Genomic DNA, 18,155 nt, shown 5'->3' on the forward strand with positions numbered 1-18,155 from the left:
CCACCCAAAAAAATATCCCCGGAAAACCCAAGGGGGGGAAAATTTGTTTTCGAGCGAATGGTGACCGACAACCTGGGTCCCCAGATCCTGGTAATTACCCGTGCTCAGTGGACTGCCACCCATATGCCGGACAGGGGTGACCTCGTTCTTCGATGGGTATGACTATGCATTACCTGGCATTTAGCTGTAGGCCATGTCCCTGACAGCAGATATACATATCTGGGAGGCCCTTTGAAGGATATCTGTGTCAGATGTCCATCCCACTATGGCACCGGTTCGCAGTCATCTACAAACAATGTCAGCCATAACACCCTGTGTGCTTGTACTGTGGAAATGTAGATGTAGAAAAAGAGTGGACCCAGGGCAGAGCCCGTGGGACACCACCTGTGACAGGCAGTAAGTCCGACATGCTGCCAGCAACTATGACCGTGGGTCGTGTCACCTAGCCAGTTTGCAACCCATCCTGCGATATATGTGTTCACATCCAAGCCGATGGGTTTATCAATGATACCTGAGGGGGTATTGTGTTGAAGGCCTTTGCCAGGTCGAGGTAGGCTGTATGGACTGCAAGACCCCCATCAATGGCCTCGGTGACTGTCCCTAAAACGTCAACCAGGATTTAAACGCATGAACCGCCCCTGACCAAGCCAAACTGGGTTGGATGCAAAGTATGCAGGTCCCCTATGTCATCATCTACGGGCCGCAGTATGATCCCTCCCCATGTCTTTGCAGATAAGTCTTCTCATGGTAATGGGACAGTAATAACCAGGGTCAGTGGACGCACTGGCCCTGTGAAGTGGGACTACAGTCGCCGTGTGACACAACTTGGATGCGTTACCGAGGTGAGGCTAAGAATAAACAGCTGTCCTAACTGTGGGTCTAATTCCTCAATGAGATCGCGGAGTACACAGTCGGGACACCAGCTTGTCCCATGGATGCTGTGTTCACTACCCTGGAGAGAACATGTCCCACCCGTGCGTTACAGAACATTCGGGGACCACAAACCGCTGGTACAGACATCTCTCCATGTGGGGGAGGTGGAGATGTCTTCACCGAACCTGTCAGCCCGTATGTTGGCAATGTGTGTATGTTCAGTAAACTCCACATCATTGTGAACCCAGTCAGAGCATATGTGTGAGTTACCTCCCAGGTGTCCAGCATAGCAAATGAAGGCTGTATGATTGTCTGCCGAGTCCATGGAGATATATCTGTGGAACCTGCGCCGGACCATGTCATGACAGCCTGTAGCTCTTCACATATAATGAGCAAGGGTGTCATACCTCACAAGGTGTCTGCTCTGCCTTGTAGTAGCCACCTCCTCTCGTTGTACAGCTTGTGTATGGCTGGGGTACACCACACTGGATGCTTGGCATTGGTACAATGAACCACAGTTGGGTAAGGGAATGCCTGATCCATGCAGTCCTGTAGGTACCGGTAGGAGGCATATGTAAGTGATGCAGTGGCTTGAGTACTGTTGACCACTGGCTCAGGGTCCTTAAAGGAGACCACAGTAGTGTTCAGAATTGTGAATTTGGCCTTTGAGAAAGCCATGTGTATGGTAACCGGCAACACCCACAGCAACGTATGTCAATAGCAGAAGCCATTGTCCAAATAACATAGATTAACGTCGGTATTACAATATGTATTATTATACATGTATTGACACGTGTCTGCTAATTACACTTGCAAATGGCGGTAAGACCGGCCAAAGTGCCGTGATTTACCTGGTATGGTGGTGTCATTCCGACAATAAAGTGGCGATACTTCCCCACTGGGACCTCTGGGGATTAATTAAAGCGGTTGTTAACCTGCATCATTGGATGTACACCATTTGGTTCGGTTTTGGAAAACATGGTTTCCGTAGCACTACACACTATGGGTAGTCAAGCAGACATCGCGATTGGTGAACACACAGCAGCAGTCAAAACCACTGGCCACATGGACACAGTCCGACAAGCTCTACACTTTACATATGCACATTGGTGTCCATTGTAGGACCCAAAATTGTCCCGTACAGAATACCTGCCATCCTTCATCGTCCAACCAGGAGAAGCGACAGTCGTGACCACGGCACAGCTGAACATATGCACCACCAGCGTGTTCAATGTTGATGACAACTGTCCATGAAATGCAGCACATATGCACAGAAATCCCCAGAGTTCGAGTCCATAGAAGTCGTCCACATCCCAGTCCGCACACATGAAGGATGTGTAATGGGTACTGTCGACTATTGCAGCCAAGGGATCCTGGGTATGTAGAAACAGGGCTCGGTGCGTTTGGCAGATAATCCATTGTCCCGCCCGTGGGAGGGATGTGGGCATAGCACCTGCCTTACTCCCACTAATAATGCAAAGCATCCACGGAGAATGCTAAATGCAGGTGTGAAATGTGTACAGCCCTATACCAGTGTCCAGTAGGCAATTCTCATGGATGGACAAGCGTACGACCAAGATGGCACCCATAACTGCAAACCCAGTGGAATTACACAGCCGCAGTAAGACATAACACAGGAAATACACATAGGGACTACAGTTGACATTCCCCATACAAAGTTGGACCGCCCGTAACACCGGCGTGCACAGCACTCAATCTGCCAGCAACAAAATGGGGAGCACTCGCTACCATACTGCGGAACAGATGGGCGACCTGTGGAACACATACTAATGGCACACCAACAACGTCAACTAGGATATGTAAACTATGGCATTCCCACCTATAAAGAAAACATGCTTCAATGAATACATAGGGGATCAACATGTTCTGGTGGTGTTATGTTGAAAATACAGTGACGGATATGTCCTAGTGGGACTTCTGAGGTTTATTTAAAGCAGTTGCTAACCTGCATCTTTGGATGTACACCATTTGTTCACAGATCTAAAACACCTGGTTTACGTAGCACCACGTAGAATGGGTAGTCAAATAGACATCCGCAATTGGGAAACATACAGCAGCAGTCAAAACCACTGGCCAGTTGGACACAGTCCAGCAACATCTAACTTTACATATGCACATTGGTGTCCATTGTAGGACCCAAAAATTACTCCTAACAGAATTCCATCCAGCCGTTTCCGACCACCAGATGATGCGATAGCCGTGACTACGGCACAGTTAGACATATGCACCACCAGCGTGTTTAAGGTTGATGACAGGTGTCCATGAAATGCAGAACATATGAACAGAAATCCCCAGATCGACGTGTCCATACATGTGTGTCCACATCCCAGTCCCGCACACATGAAGGATGTGTAATGGGTACTGTCGAGGGTTGCAGCCATGGGATCTTGGGTATGCAGAAATGGGGCTCGGTGTTGTTTGGCAGATAAGCCATTGTCACGCCCCGTGGGAGTGATGTGGGTGTAGCACATGACCTACTCCCCACTAATAATGCAAAGCATCCACCGGATAATGCTAAATGCAGGTGTGGAATGTGTACAGGCCATAACAGTGTCCAGTAGGCAATCCCCATGGATGGACAAGCCTACGACCAGGATGGCACCCATACCTGCAAGCCCGGTGGAATTACACAGCTGCAGTAAGGCATAACACAGGAAATGCAGATGGCAACTACAGTAGACACTCCCCATAGAAATCCAGACCGCCGTGCGAATACCGGTGTACACAGCACTCAATCTGCCAGCAACAACATGGGGATTACTCGCTGCCATACTGCGGAACAAATGGGCGATCAGTGGAACACATACCAATGGCACACCAACAATGTCAACTAGGAAGGTCATAGGATGTTTAAACACTGGCGTTCCCGCTTATAAAGAACATCCTTCAATGAATCAAAAGGGTCTACATGTTCTGGCTGTGTTATATTGACAATACAGTGGCATATATGTCCTACTGGGCCTTCTGAGGATTACTTAAAGCAGTTGCCAACCTGCAGCATTACATTAACACCATTTGGGTTAATCGTAGTAAAACATGGGTTTCGTAGCACAACATAATATGTGTAGTCAAACACACATCCGCGATTGGGGAACATACAGCAGCGGTCAAAACCACTGGCCAGATGGACACAGTCCAACATGTTCTACACTTTACATATGCACATTGGTGTCCATTGTAGGACCCAAAAATTTATGCGTACGCAATGTCAACCAGCTGCGATCGAGAGACCCAGATGAAGTGACAGCCATGACTACGGCACAGCTACATATATGCACCACCAGCGTGTTCAAGGTTGATGACAACTGTCCATGAAATGCAGGACATATGCACAGAAATCCCCAGATTGTCGAGTCCATAGATGTGCGTCCACATCCCATTCCCGCACACATGGAGGATGTGCAATAGGTACTGTCGAGGGTTGCAGCCATGGGATCGTGGGTATGCAGAAATGGGTGTCGGAGTTGATTGGCAGATGATCCGTTGTCCCGCCCTGTGTGAGGGATGTGGGTATGGCATATGCGTTACTCCGCACTAATAATGCAAATCATCCACCGGAGAATGCTAAATGCAGCTGTGAAATGGGTACAGCCCTACACCAGTGTCCAGTAGGCATTTCCCAAGGATGGACAAACGTACGGCCAAGATGGCACCCATAACTGCAAACCTACTAATCCATCTAAATCCGCATTCTATAGCATAGCTGATGAGGTCCCCCCTCTGGTATTATAACCTAGACGTCATAAAACACCGAATGTAGACGTATGCCTTGTGATGTGCCCATAGCCGGCCGTAGGCATATGCCAATCCTGCGGCTGCCCAGGGCGCCGCACTAGTAGGGCCACCTGTCTAGAAGGTGTGTCATGTAGGTATACCAAGATGGGGGCACCATGTGTTGTGGTGGTGGGCACCATGGAGCCCTACAGCCTAGGGCAGCAGTCGATCTAAGGCTGCTGCTGTAGGAGGGGTAGTACGGTCTGCAGGTATGTGCAGACGTGCACATGAAACAGCGGTCCACAAGGATTACCCATAGTGGTGACACCTGCACAGATGGCTATAGCGGGACACACACACGGCCATGCATACAGCACAGGTAGACATACACACACCATAAATAGGCAAGTACACACAAGGTGTATGGCGTGTATGGGTACAGTGTCAGGACAGCAAGGATAGCTGTCTGCCACGATATCCAGCAGATGTCTTTAGGGTGTTCGGGAATACGGACGGTGCATGAACAATGAGTGGATATGCAACGTACCACAGTTATATGTGTCAGCCGTGCAAATATGCGATACATGGGAAAGACAGCTGTCCATGCTAGAGCAGCAGTACGGGCACAACATAGGTACGTAGATATACAATGACAGAGATACAGACGGACACATGTGGCAGGCCCGTGAGTGTAATGTACACAGCACCACCCCACCACACCATAGCAGGGTGCACGTGGAGAACATGCTACGGAGGTCGCCAACCACAGCAGGCACACAAGCAGTACACGAGCTGCGTCTCACCATCCACAAACACAGGGATGGCGGCAGGATATGAGTGTTCTGCGTAAACCTCAAAGCCATACCCTATGAACCCATGCAGCTGGGAGCATGGACAAACACACACATGTGGCAGGCATGGTGATTGACCACACCCCCACATACCCAACCGCACAAAAGTATGACACAGGTATGGAATGCGCTACGTGGACCACCGAACACACCACCGCCAGAGGCACATGTACAGGTGGGTGACAACATCCGTAAAGGAATGGCCGCTGATAGCCAAGGTATGTGTTGCGAAGCGTCTAAAAGCTTGTTCATCTGCAGAGGCAGCTGGAAACACACACACACACAGGGAAGGGCCGAGAGTCGAACCTACGCCTACCTACATGAACTCACTACAGCGTGAAGCATTTACAGAACGCGCTACCGAGATTACTGAGCACAGCGCTGTCAGAGGCATACTTCTAGGCGGGTGACATCACCCGTAAGAGAATAGCTGGCAATAGCCAAGGTATGTGTTGCGAAGCATCTAAAAGCATGTTCATCTGCAGAGGCAGCTGGAAACACACACACACACACACACACACACACACACACAGGAAAGGGCCGAGAGTCAAACCTACGCCTACCTACATGAACTCACTACAGCATGAAGCATTTACAGAACGCGCTACCAAGATTACTGAGCACAGCGCTGTCAGAGGCATACTTCTAGGCGGGTGACATCACCTGTAAGAGAATATCTGGCAATAGCCAAGGTATGTGTTGTGAAGCGTCTAAAAGCATGTTCATCTGCAGAGGCAGCTGGAAACACACACACACACACACACACACACACAGGGAAGGGCCGAGAGTCGAACCTACGCCTATCTACATGAACTCACTACAGCATGAAGCATTTACAGAACGTGCTACCGAGATTACTGAGCACAGCGCTGTCAGAGGCATACTTCTAGGTGGGTGACATCACCCGTAAGATAATAGCTGGCAATAGCCAAGGTATGTGTTGCGAAGCGTCTAAAAGCATGTTCATCTGCAGAGGCAGCTGGAAACACACACACACACACACACACAGGAAAGGGCCGAGAGTCAAACCTACGCCTACCTACATGAACTCACTACAGCATGAAGCATTTACAGAGCAGCTACTGAGATTACTGAGCACAGCGCTGTCAGAGGCATACTTCTAGGTGGGTGACATCACCCGTAAGATAATAGCTGGCAATAGCCAAGGTATGTGTTGCGAAGCATCTAAAAGCATGTTCATCTGCAGAGGCAGCTGGAAACACACACACACACACACACACACAGGGAAGGGCCGAGAGTCGAACCTACGCCTACCTACATGAACTCACTACAGCATGAAGCATTTACAGAACGCGCTACCGAGATTACTGAGCACAGCGCTGTCAGAGGCATACTTCTAGGCGGGTGACATCACCCGTAAGAGAATAGCTGGCAATAGCCAAGGTATGTGTTGCGGCGTCTAAAAGCATGTTCATCTGCAGAGGCAGCTGGAAACACACACACACACACACACACACACACACACACACACACACACACACACAGGGGAAGGGCCGAGTGAACTCGCCTACCTACATGAACTCACTACAGCGTGAAGCATTTACAGAATGTGCTACCGTGATTACTGAGCACAGCGCTGTCAGAGGCATACTTCTAGGCGGGTGACATCACCCGTAAGAGAATAGCTGGCAATAGCCAAGGTATGTGTTGCAAAGCGTCTAAAAGCATGTTCATCTGCAGAGGCAGCTGGAAACACACACACACACACACACACACACACACACACACACACACGGAAGGGCCGAGAGTCGAACCTACGCCTACCTACATGAACTCACTACAGCATGAAGCATTTACAGAACTCGCTACCGGGATTACTGAGCACAGTACTGTCAGGAGGCATACCCCTAGGTGGGTGGTATCATCTGCAGAGGCAATGCGGCTGATAGGGAATGAAGACAGAGTGCGCAGTCACACAGCCTGTTACCATCCCAAGGTGGCCGTACAGTAACACGGTAGTGCTGCAGTCGGGAATACCAAATAGCTACGGAGCAGTACATCACGACATGAATACGGGATGCACCACATGACAGTATACCCTATGAGAGGGCATCCAGCGTGCAGGATGTAGGCAGCCAATGTGGCATGACAGCCACATATGAGTCACCTGGATGGTCACCATGGCTATGCAGGATGTCATTGGCCATGGCTACACGCCTAGTAGCAGACATCGGTGCCGACTGTTGTGTGTACCCCTGACAGGTGTACTGGCCATGCCTCTCACACCTAGCGGTTGCAAAGGGGAGACGGACATGCTCACGGGGTATCAATGCAGTCGGGCGCGGGGTGCACTGTATTGTGTGTCCATCTACACAGCTGCTTACTGGGCATGCTCAGACACTTAGAATCGGCACAGAGCAGACATGCATACACATGGGGCGACGGCATGGGAGGCAGACTGTGGACCGTCGTGTGTGTCCAGCCACACAACAGCAACCCGGCCATGCCACAGATGTGGCAGTTGCGAAGGGGAAACAGGCATGCACCGGGTATCAATGCGGTCGGGCGGTGTGCACTGTACTGCGTGTCTATCTACACAGCTGCTCACTGGGCATGCTCAGACACTTAGAATCGGCACAAAGCAGACATGCATACACATGGGGCGACGGCATGGGAGGCAGACTGTGGACCGTCGTGTGTCCAGCCACACAACGGCAACCCGGCCATGCCACAGATGTGACAGTTCGCGAAGGGAAACAGGCATGCACCGGGTATCAATGCAGGCGGGCGGGGTGTGCACTGTACTGTGTGTCTATCTACACAGCTGCTCACTGGGCATGCTCAGACACTTAGAATCGGCACAGAGCAGACATGCATACACATGGGGCGACGGCATGGGAGGCAGACTGTGGACGGTCGTGTGTGTCCAGCCACACAACAGCGACCCGGCCATGCTCACACACGTAGTATGTGCTACGCGCCGTCCGGCATGCAGACGGAGTGCACACACTGCAAGTCACGACCAGGTAAACTCGTACACACGCGCAGGGTGGACACACATGCAGTCACACGTACACACACAGATGACAGCACAGGCTCCATGGGTGCAGGCTGAACATGTACACACCGAAGTGAACACTGTAGCTGCTATGCCAGCACCTTGTTATCGGTGCAGCAGTATGCCTCACGGTCCAGAAACTGCATGTGACATATGTCCAGAAGACTATGTGGCAGTGTACGTCCGTCGTGCAGAGTACACATGTACAATCAATGATCCCACAGGTGTGATGTAGTCCACCCGTACCGGTATACACGGACAGGCGTGCTCCACACATGCCACGGGCCTGACACAGGTATGACACATGACTGCAGCTGTACCACAGTGAAACAATGTCAGGATATGTCACATATGTGGTTTCCAGGCTGTGTGCATGGACTGCACGCAGGACACATACGAGGCCTGTGATGGACCACATGCATGACACAGGCGTCTGTAATACACACGAAGGGAAGGTGGACACATGTCTGTGGTATGCACCCCCTACAGGGTGTGGCGGTGTTCACAGGGACACATACCCTTGTACAGTTTACCTGTGACAGCTGTGATACCAAACCACAGTCCATGTTCCATGCATGTTGACACACATGTCACAACGTAGCAATGCATACACACATGGCAACAGGGGATACATGTGACACGTGTACTGTGCACGGTGTAGCCGTGCAGGGCGTGTCTGGTGTCCGTAACACAGTTGCAACCCCTCACACATGCATACCCATCATGGGGGCCGTCATATGGTGGCATAGTAACAGCACGCATGGCAGTCTGTGTGTACACCATTTGTTTAAACATCTGTCCACATGCATGTGTGCAGGTGCTGGTCACAGGTGTGTCACACACCGTCCTACCCTGCCATGTGCATACAGTCTGCTATGTCGCCTTTACATGACAGCGCTGCCATGATGCATACCCATCGGCCATGCAGGTTCGACCATATGTCACATTGCCACTGTAACCCCTACCACCACCCAAGTGCAGATATTGGCACAGATGCCGGATACAGTGGTAGTACGCAGGATGCACCACATACCACTGCACGCCTGCACAAATCCCATGTAGTGGGTGTGGCATTCCTAGCACCAACATGTGTGCAGGAATGTGTGCCCATGTATGCCACAGATCAGGGGAACTATGTGCCATGTGCCACACATCACTGTACACCATGGTAGAGCTCTGTACCTACCTCAGTGTGGGGTGCACCGATGTGGATGGTGTAGTACATGCAACACGTCATCCCTCCGTGTAGACATGTGTGGCCACCACCATGTCAGTGTGTCGACATGTGTGTATGTCTGCTGCCTGTTGAGAGGGTGTATGCAGATATCGTGTTGTGACTGGACACTGACCACACAGGGTGAACATCCCGTAGTGCTGCATTGTACAGCCCTGTCATTTCCATACCTGTGAGCCTTACCGGCCACCTGTGCAAGACCACCCCCTGTGACATTGCGTGTCGGTGCATTGTTTTGTGAGGGTGCCGACCACAAAGACAGGTGTCCCCATCTGCACGCAATGGTGTGTGTGCCATAGAGGTGTACGCCCCGCGAATGCGGGAATATTCCTATACCGGTACAGCATCCGACTGTCGAACACTGTGCACCACAGCTGGCTGGTGACACCTGCGGTCAGTAGCCAGCACACTGCGTACGACACCCGCAGAATGTCACCATACCTGTACTGTGTCATGCCATGTATGTGATGTCTCTGTCCACCGTAGCCTGTGGCACCGACCACAGGCATCAGGTGCAGTATATGTGTGGACATGTGCATCATGTACCGTGTAAGCAACGTTACACTGTATCCGGCTCCGTGCTCCGCAGGTTTATGTGTATGACCTCTCTTCTTGCATTCCTGACTGTCTGTTCTCTACATCACAAAAGCTCTGCACCTGCTCCCATAGTATTCCCACACAGATAAAGTACATGTATACTCAATGGAGTACTACACTGTCCTAGAATCCCCTTGTGTGCCCACTTCCCTATAGGTGCCTTCTGACCCGGTTACGCAGCAAATGCATTCACATCCTCTGGCATGTCGACGGGTCAATTGCTAGCGACCTCTCCTGTTCAGATGGTGAATCTGGGTGTCCTGGCCACTGTTACAGGTGCCTCATGGACACGGACAAGCCGCACCTCCCCCAATGAGCATAATACATGTGACAGATGCAACTATATAGCCAGACAGGGGGCTGTGCTCTCCCCAACCATGACCGGCAAGACCACGCGGGAGGGGAAGGACACAATGCACACCACATACCCAGTGTCACATGTGACTATCGCAGATGCTAATCAAACACATGAACACACTAAGACATACCTGGAGGCACTGTAGGACATGTCACGAACCTAACGAGCCCTCTGAAGCAGACACACAAGCTACTACCTCCACAAGACATAGGACATGCAACACATGGTTCCCAACGTCAGTGTGCTAACCCGGCAGAGACCCAAAGGCGACGCACACTGCCAGACACACCTGTAATGGGTGACGCCACTGCCAGACACACCGACATCCCACCCACCATACTGAACAAGGGAATGATCACAGTAGGCTGCCTGCCGGGCACTGGAATATGCCACATAACGCACGCACTCAGGTCACTCCGCAGCATGTGCAGGTATGACGCGGTCATTGCCCATGCCGGTGTCTACGTCTGGTGGCATACCACCCTGGGATACATTACAGGACACATAGAGGGCCACTCAAATTGTGTAGCCCAGGCCGGCATGTCCCTGACCCTGGGCAGTATCCCAACCTCATCAAGTATGATGCCACTACACTGGCTCAATGTGGTCACCCTTGATAATGTCCTGGTTACCGGTGTCAGTCTGAGGGGATCCGGATTCCATTTACCTGGGATGACATGCTTGGCACGCCACGCCCCTTCGCATGGTATGGCTGGCAGCTGTCGCCCCTGGTCTACAAGGGTTTGGCAAAGGCACCTGCCACCCCCACAGTGCTCACCGCAGGCACGGCTGGAATGATAAACCTACCACCCCACTACAAGCCTGGAGAACACACAGGATAATACAGCTCACTGCCAGTGGTCTACAGCCAAGCTGCACACCCTCAAATGCCCTCCTCAGTATGGAGGACATCGATGTCAGTGCTGTGACTGAAACATTGGTCAGGGCTGCTGAGAGCACCCCAGCACTGTTGGGTCATACCCTATATCACGCGTTCAGGACCATAACCCGGACATAACACAGAAGGAGGGGGAGTCCCCATTTCCATGACGGATACACACACCTCCATGTTGGCAGAGATGCACGTAGCAGCGGGGTATATCCAGGTGCAATTAACCATGGTTAGGACCACCCTACAGTTTGTTGCATGCTACAGACCACCCTCCCAATTCCAGGATACCTGCACAGCCGTCCTGAGGACACTGGTGGGTGTGCATGCTCTCACAACACCGTCGTATTGGGTGACATCAACCACCCATACATAGACCGAGAACATTACCCAGGACACAACACCCTACGCCGCAGGTCCCAGGTGTTCATACACCTGACTGCTGTGGAACACCCATGCACCATACCCACTAGGGGGGGATGTATACCAGTTCTGATCATCACACATGGGGAGGATATGCTCCACACAGGATGTACATCCCTCAATGGTGATGTCAGACCGTATAGTGTATCCACTGGTAATCCGCATCCTGCACCCAACACCGGCATGGGAGACGTAAGTGACGACCTCTCCACAGCGAACCACACACGTCATACGACCGGTGTGGTACCCTACAAGGCCTCCATGCCAGTGGTAAACACAGGCCACACTGCTGAAACCCTTACAAATGCCTTCTCTGAGCACCCCCAGGGATGTCTGCACCAGCGATCATGATAACATCAGGACCTTGTCCACCAAAGGCAGGCACATGGTCTGGTGGACCCCAGCCATTGACAAACTGTACAACAACAGTTGGAGCTAATACATGACAGAGCGATATCAGTACCAGGGAAGGCATCACTCATTAATACCGGCGTTAACATACGGTCACACATACAATCATCCAAGGCCGCTTGTGGGAGTGGTACTGCAGAGGGCACATGAGACAACCATAGGGCCTTCCTTAGCTGTGGTAGGGACATGGGTGGGGCGCAGTCATGCCGGAATTACTCCAGAATGGTACAATGGTCACTGAACCCACAGACATTGTCAACAAACCAGCGGACATGTTCCATGCATACATCTACCCCCAAGAGGGCGTATCCATCCCACCAGAGTCTAGCCTCCCAAACATCTCATATGCCCAGGAGTGATCTGACATCTGTTAAGCGGTGAACACAGCACCAATGGGCCCAGATGGTGTCCCTGGCTGTGTGCCACTCAACCTCATTGAGGCCCTCGCCCCACACATAAGGCTGCTGTGTCATCTTAGGCTTACTACGGGCTGGGTCCCCGCTGGATGGCATACGGCAGCTGTGGTCCCACTACGCCAGGGTAGTGCTCTTATGGACTGTAGACATTCCTGCCCTATCAGCTTGACATGCCTTGTCTGCAAAGCTGCGGGGAGGTCCATACTGGGGCCCATAAATACAGACAGTGGTGTACAGCCAATGCGGAACATACCCACATCGACTTAGTCAAGGGCAGATCATGCCTCCCTAACCTGCTCGACCTGTCTGGAGGGTCACTAGGGCCATTGATGGGGTGCGCCGGTTTGCACAGACTACCATGACCTGGCGGGGCGTTCAAACCACACTCCACGTGGGACTCATGGAAAGGCTCGCCAGCGTACATGTGGGGACATATGTCACACGATGGTTTGCCAACTGGATGGAGGTCACACCACACAGGGTTTGTGTTCCTGGTGCCATGTCAGACTCCAAGCTGGTCTCGAGTGGAGGCCCACAGGGCTCAGTCCTGGGCCCCTCCTGTTCGGCATTCAACCTTCCAATGTGCATGCAAACATAGGGGATTGTGGCAGACAAGGTATGCAGATGACTGCACACCGGCCACCATACCCAACATCCCATCTGACACGGACATCCACCTGGGGCCTCATAGAAATGGATAACTGGTGCCAGAGCCATGGCCTGATGCTACATGCCAGGAAGGTGCAGACCTACCCTGTGGGTATCATATGTTCGCCTCGTCGAAACATGTAGGTGGTAATCCATTCAACATGGTGGACGTGTTCAGGGACTTGGGTACCACACCTGTCGGTAACCTCTGTCGACACACACAATGCCAATGTGGTTGGGAAGACATTCCACTGTGGCCACCTGGTCAGGAAGGAATCACATCCACATCAGGGGAGTTCATTGTACCCCTGTACACTTCACACATCAGACCAATGATTGCGTACAATGCCACATCTGGGATGTACCTAACCTGACACCTGCAGCACTCGGAAGGACCACAAACGTTCCACAACACAGGGATAAAGGTGCTGAGACATGTGTCACATGCTGCCCGACCAAGGGGACTCCGGCTGTATACCTTCCCAGCATGTCTGCTCTGTGGTGATCTGTGCCTGACATACACGGCAATGTCCGACCTGGGTGACATGGACATGTTCCACCTCCTAGGTTCCAAGCAAACACGGGCACAGAAGCGACTGTCAGAAACCTCAACACAAACATGAATAGGACATGCTGGGGGAACAGGGTCAACGCCCAGAGGCCCCCTACAACATGGAGAGGATTCCCAGCCCATGTGAAGCAGAGCCCCTGACTGACTTGGTCCAAGATTAATCATGACGTGTGGATGTGTGATCGTAGGTATGCGCCAGGCATCATCTCTGTGTCACTACTGGACAGAGGGACAGCGGACCGATGGATGTGGTATCCTCATCCTAAGGGGTGTTAACAGCCACACACACTCTGGCTAGGCTTACACATGCTATAGGGCACATAGCCTGGTATGTACATGTGTGCCTATGTACCTATGTAGGGGTCCATGCAGGTTGCGGGTACCTGTGGTATGCTGATATTGCCAGATGTGCCTGTGGGTACCCCACAGCTACACATGGGGGACTGATAACAGTGCTCCCAGTAGGCACATGCAAGTACACCATAATGGCATACAGGTTAACTGAACCAACATGGTGCTACACATGTAACCGCCACACATACCGTGTACACAGAACAATGAATGCTGCACCTGCACTACATGGTATGTCTGCTGCATGATGTCAGTGCACGACCCACGTCACATACGCACCTGTCACCTGTCATACACAACCACCGCAACATACACATTGCGTACTATGCGGACACAGGTATCACATACACCTCTCACTATCTTGTCCACCCTGTGCATCAGAATATGTTTGCATAACCGTGCACCGATGGTGTGGATCACGGTGCTGCAGCAGAGGCTTCATCATATGCCCAGGGTGATATGTGTGCCAGGGGCATAGGCTGTACCAATGGATGACATCATGTGTGTGTGTAAGGGCCTGTGCATTTACTGGGCATGACTGTGCAGAATGCATGTGGATGTGGTGGAGCCCTACAGGTGTGTCTGCTGTGTGTGGGTATGTGTGTACACAGTTCAGCCTTCTGTGATGCCTACACGGGGTATACTTGGCAGCCCCAGACTGTACAGTGCAGGTTGTATGGCTCACTGTGTCCGCCTGTGGCCACGTGACCCGTGCCTGCCTGGGGTCGTACGGGCACTACCGGGTGGAGGTATGGAGTGGCCACTCTCCGATGACACATGTCCGCTGGAACCGTGTCCACGCTGGGACCGTCCAGGGCCATGTCCACATGGCCTGCTGTGTCCTGGTGTTGTTGGTGTAGCACCAGCTGCACTGCTGCTGCTACCAGCACTGTGTGAGTGGGCATGAGAGGTGGCACGCACACGTCGACCTGCACTAGGTGGTGTTGCTGGCCTACGGCCACGTGCCCTACGCCTCACCCCTACCAGGTGTTCCAGCACAGACAGCTCACGCTCACGGATTGACATGCCTCGGGCGAGGATTCCAACCATCTCACCTAATCTCCTATCCAGAACATCGGCAAGCTGCTGTTGAGCATTCGCCAATGACTGGATGTTCTCATTTAAGGAACGGATTGCGGCCCTCTGCAGCCTCTGCCCTTCTTGGTTCTGCCATTTGGCGCGTGCCTGTGCTGCCATTACAGTCTGAAACATGCATCTGGTGATACCAGCTGCTGCACCCTGTACGGCAGGTGCATGTCTACCAGTGCTCCTCCTATGAGCAGCACCAGCCACATGCCTGTGTGGCACATCACCAGTCATTACACTGGCAACATGGTGTGTACCCGCACCTTCTGCAGCCACCACACATTCCTGCTCGGTGCCAACAGACGCTGACTGTCCTTCCTCTATGGGCAACGGTGATGTGGTATGTGTCGGCATCTGAACCGTGTGCGGAGATGAAGGGGACATGGGTGGGATGTTATCCAATGGCACAGCTTCTGCCCATGACGACCCTGCCTGTGCCTCATGCACATGGTCATCACTGCTAGTATCTGTGGGGACACTAGCATCAGATGGACTGCAGGAGGGAGCACCTACAGCACCTGTGAATACAAAGACATACCGTAAGTTACATTACACACACACACACACACACGCAGACACACACACACACAGACACACACACACACACACACACACACACACACACACACACACATGCGGACACACACACACTGACATACACACGCAGACACACTCACATGCAGACACATCATGCATGTGATATTGCAGGTGGCATGCAGCATTCCCACACCACAGCCCAGTGAATGCAGCCCAGACATTGATAGTGGTAGTATGCATACTGCCCTGGAGTGCACACTACATCAAGCAGGTGTCTTTTAGTAGGCTTGCAGTACACAAATTCATGGTAGTTTGCATGCATCACCGTGATACACCGTGTGGCCACGGGCGGGTTAACAGTACACATGGCTGGCGTCACTATGTCATGTAAACCGCAAACATGTGCGGTATCATGTGGACATGTGACAATGGTGTCCCACCACATGCACCACATCATAACGGATGTCACAGTGCAGTATTATGTGTACAGGCAACAGATAGAATGCATGTGTAACAAGGATGTCTGTGCAGGTGTGGTTGGTGTGAGCTGTGTACATAGCTGTACAGTGGGAGTGCGGGCACTGTGCCACTGCACGGCAGCAGGACACAGGTATGTTTCTGTGCGATGCGTAACCTGGACGCATTGCATTGCCATGTCTGCAACTCAGTCATGCTGTTCCACAGCACGTATATGGTAGACATTGGTGGCACCTCTAATGGCTGCAGACAGGCATTCCATTTGTCTGGTGTACCACATCAGATGTCCAGGGGGTCCACTACAGCTATGACCGCACTATGTGTGGACAGGGTGCAACGGTGACTACCCACTGCGGATGTACTGTGTGGCAACATGCCTGTAGGTATCACCCATGGCCATGTTTGTCTGGTTCATGGACATTTGTGTGTGATGGGCATCGTGTACACATCCCTGTGGTGGCCCATGTGTCATATACCCATACTAGTCTGAGGTGTCACATTCCCGAAGGCTATGCAGACATTGTGGATGTCTGCTATGTCGCGTGAGGTCATGTCATGGTGTGACAATGTTGCGGACAGACCACCATGTGCATGGGACATGTCATGTGCCATGTCACAACGTGTGCACCCAATGCAGGGGCATAGGTCACAGTGGTAACACCTGTGTGCTGGCCAGATCACAGCTCACTATGTGGTACTGTGTGCATACCGCAAAGGCATACCGATGCATACTACACATGCAGCCATTGTGGAACACCTCCACCATTGTATGCATAGCTGACTGCACATATCACACCGATGGGTTATGTGGTGTCATGCCGGTCTATACTAACAGTTGTATCTACTGTACATGGGTGGCGTGTGTGTTGGGTGGTGCAACCTGTATACCGTGACTGGGGCAGACCCAGGTGTGCATGTCATACCTGGACACATGGGGAATATCTATACACCGTATCATGCCTATTACTAGCAACAGTCTCACCTGCGACAGACCCATGTCTGTGCGACACGCCAGAGGTACCTGTATAGGGGCGACACAACAGTATACACATTATCCATTACTATCGCCATGGTAAGCACTGTGCATGTCACATCATGCACCTGTGTGTTAGCATGTGCTATGCACATGTCTGCAAACACAACGTAGCATGCTGTAGTATGCAGCTTGTGTGGCCATATACCTGGCATGTGTTGCTACATTATGTGGTGTACTATGACACCCACACCTACGTCAGTTATCATACAAACATGCAAGACTGACTTACCAGGCAGCTCCAGGCTCGTTGGTTTGGAGACACTCACCTCCATGATGGCAGCGAGGGTTTCTGCATGTTGTTCCCTGGGTGTCCCCAGACTGGCCAGGTGCTCCTCCGTGTGTGTGAGTGGGGGCTGGGTTGGTGGCCCACCACCTGTCCCACCTTGTTGTCTGGCGATTGCGGCGGCACGCTGTTTCGCGTGCCGAATTAGGTCTGTGCAGTGTCTGCGGATCTGCTGGTAGGTGCGGTTGTGGCCATCCACGTTGTTCACCCTCCTGCGCAAATCCTGCCACATGTCATCACGCTGCTGTGCCTGTAGTGGCACATGGCTGAAGAGTATGTCGTAGTTGTCGTGGAGCAACGGTATAATCACTTCATCCTCCTGTCGGCTGAAGGCAGGCAGCCGGGAACGTGGCATTATCT

This window comes from Protopterus annectens, chromosome 2.part0 (genome assembly GCF_019279795.1).
Source record: "Protopterus annectens isolate FY-2018-M chromosome 2.part0, PAN1.0, whole genome shotgun sequence".
NCBI lineage: Eukaryota > Metazoa > Chordata > Ceratodontiformes > Protopteridae > Protopterus > Protopterus annectens.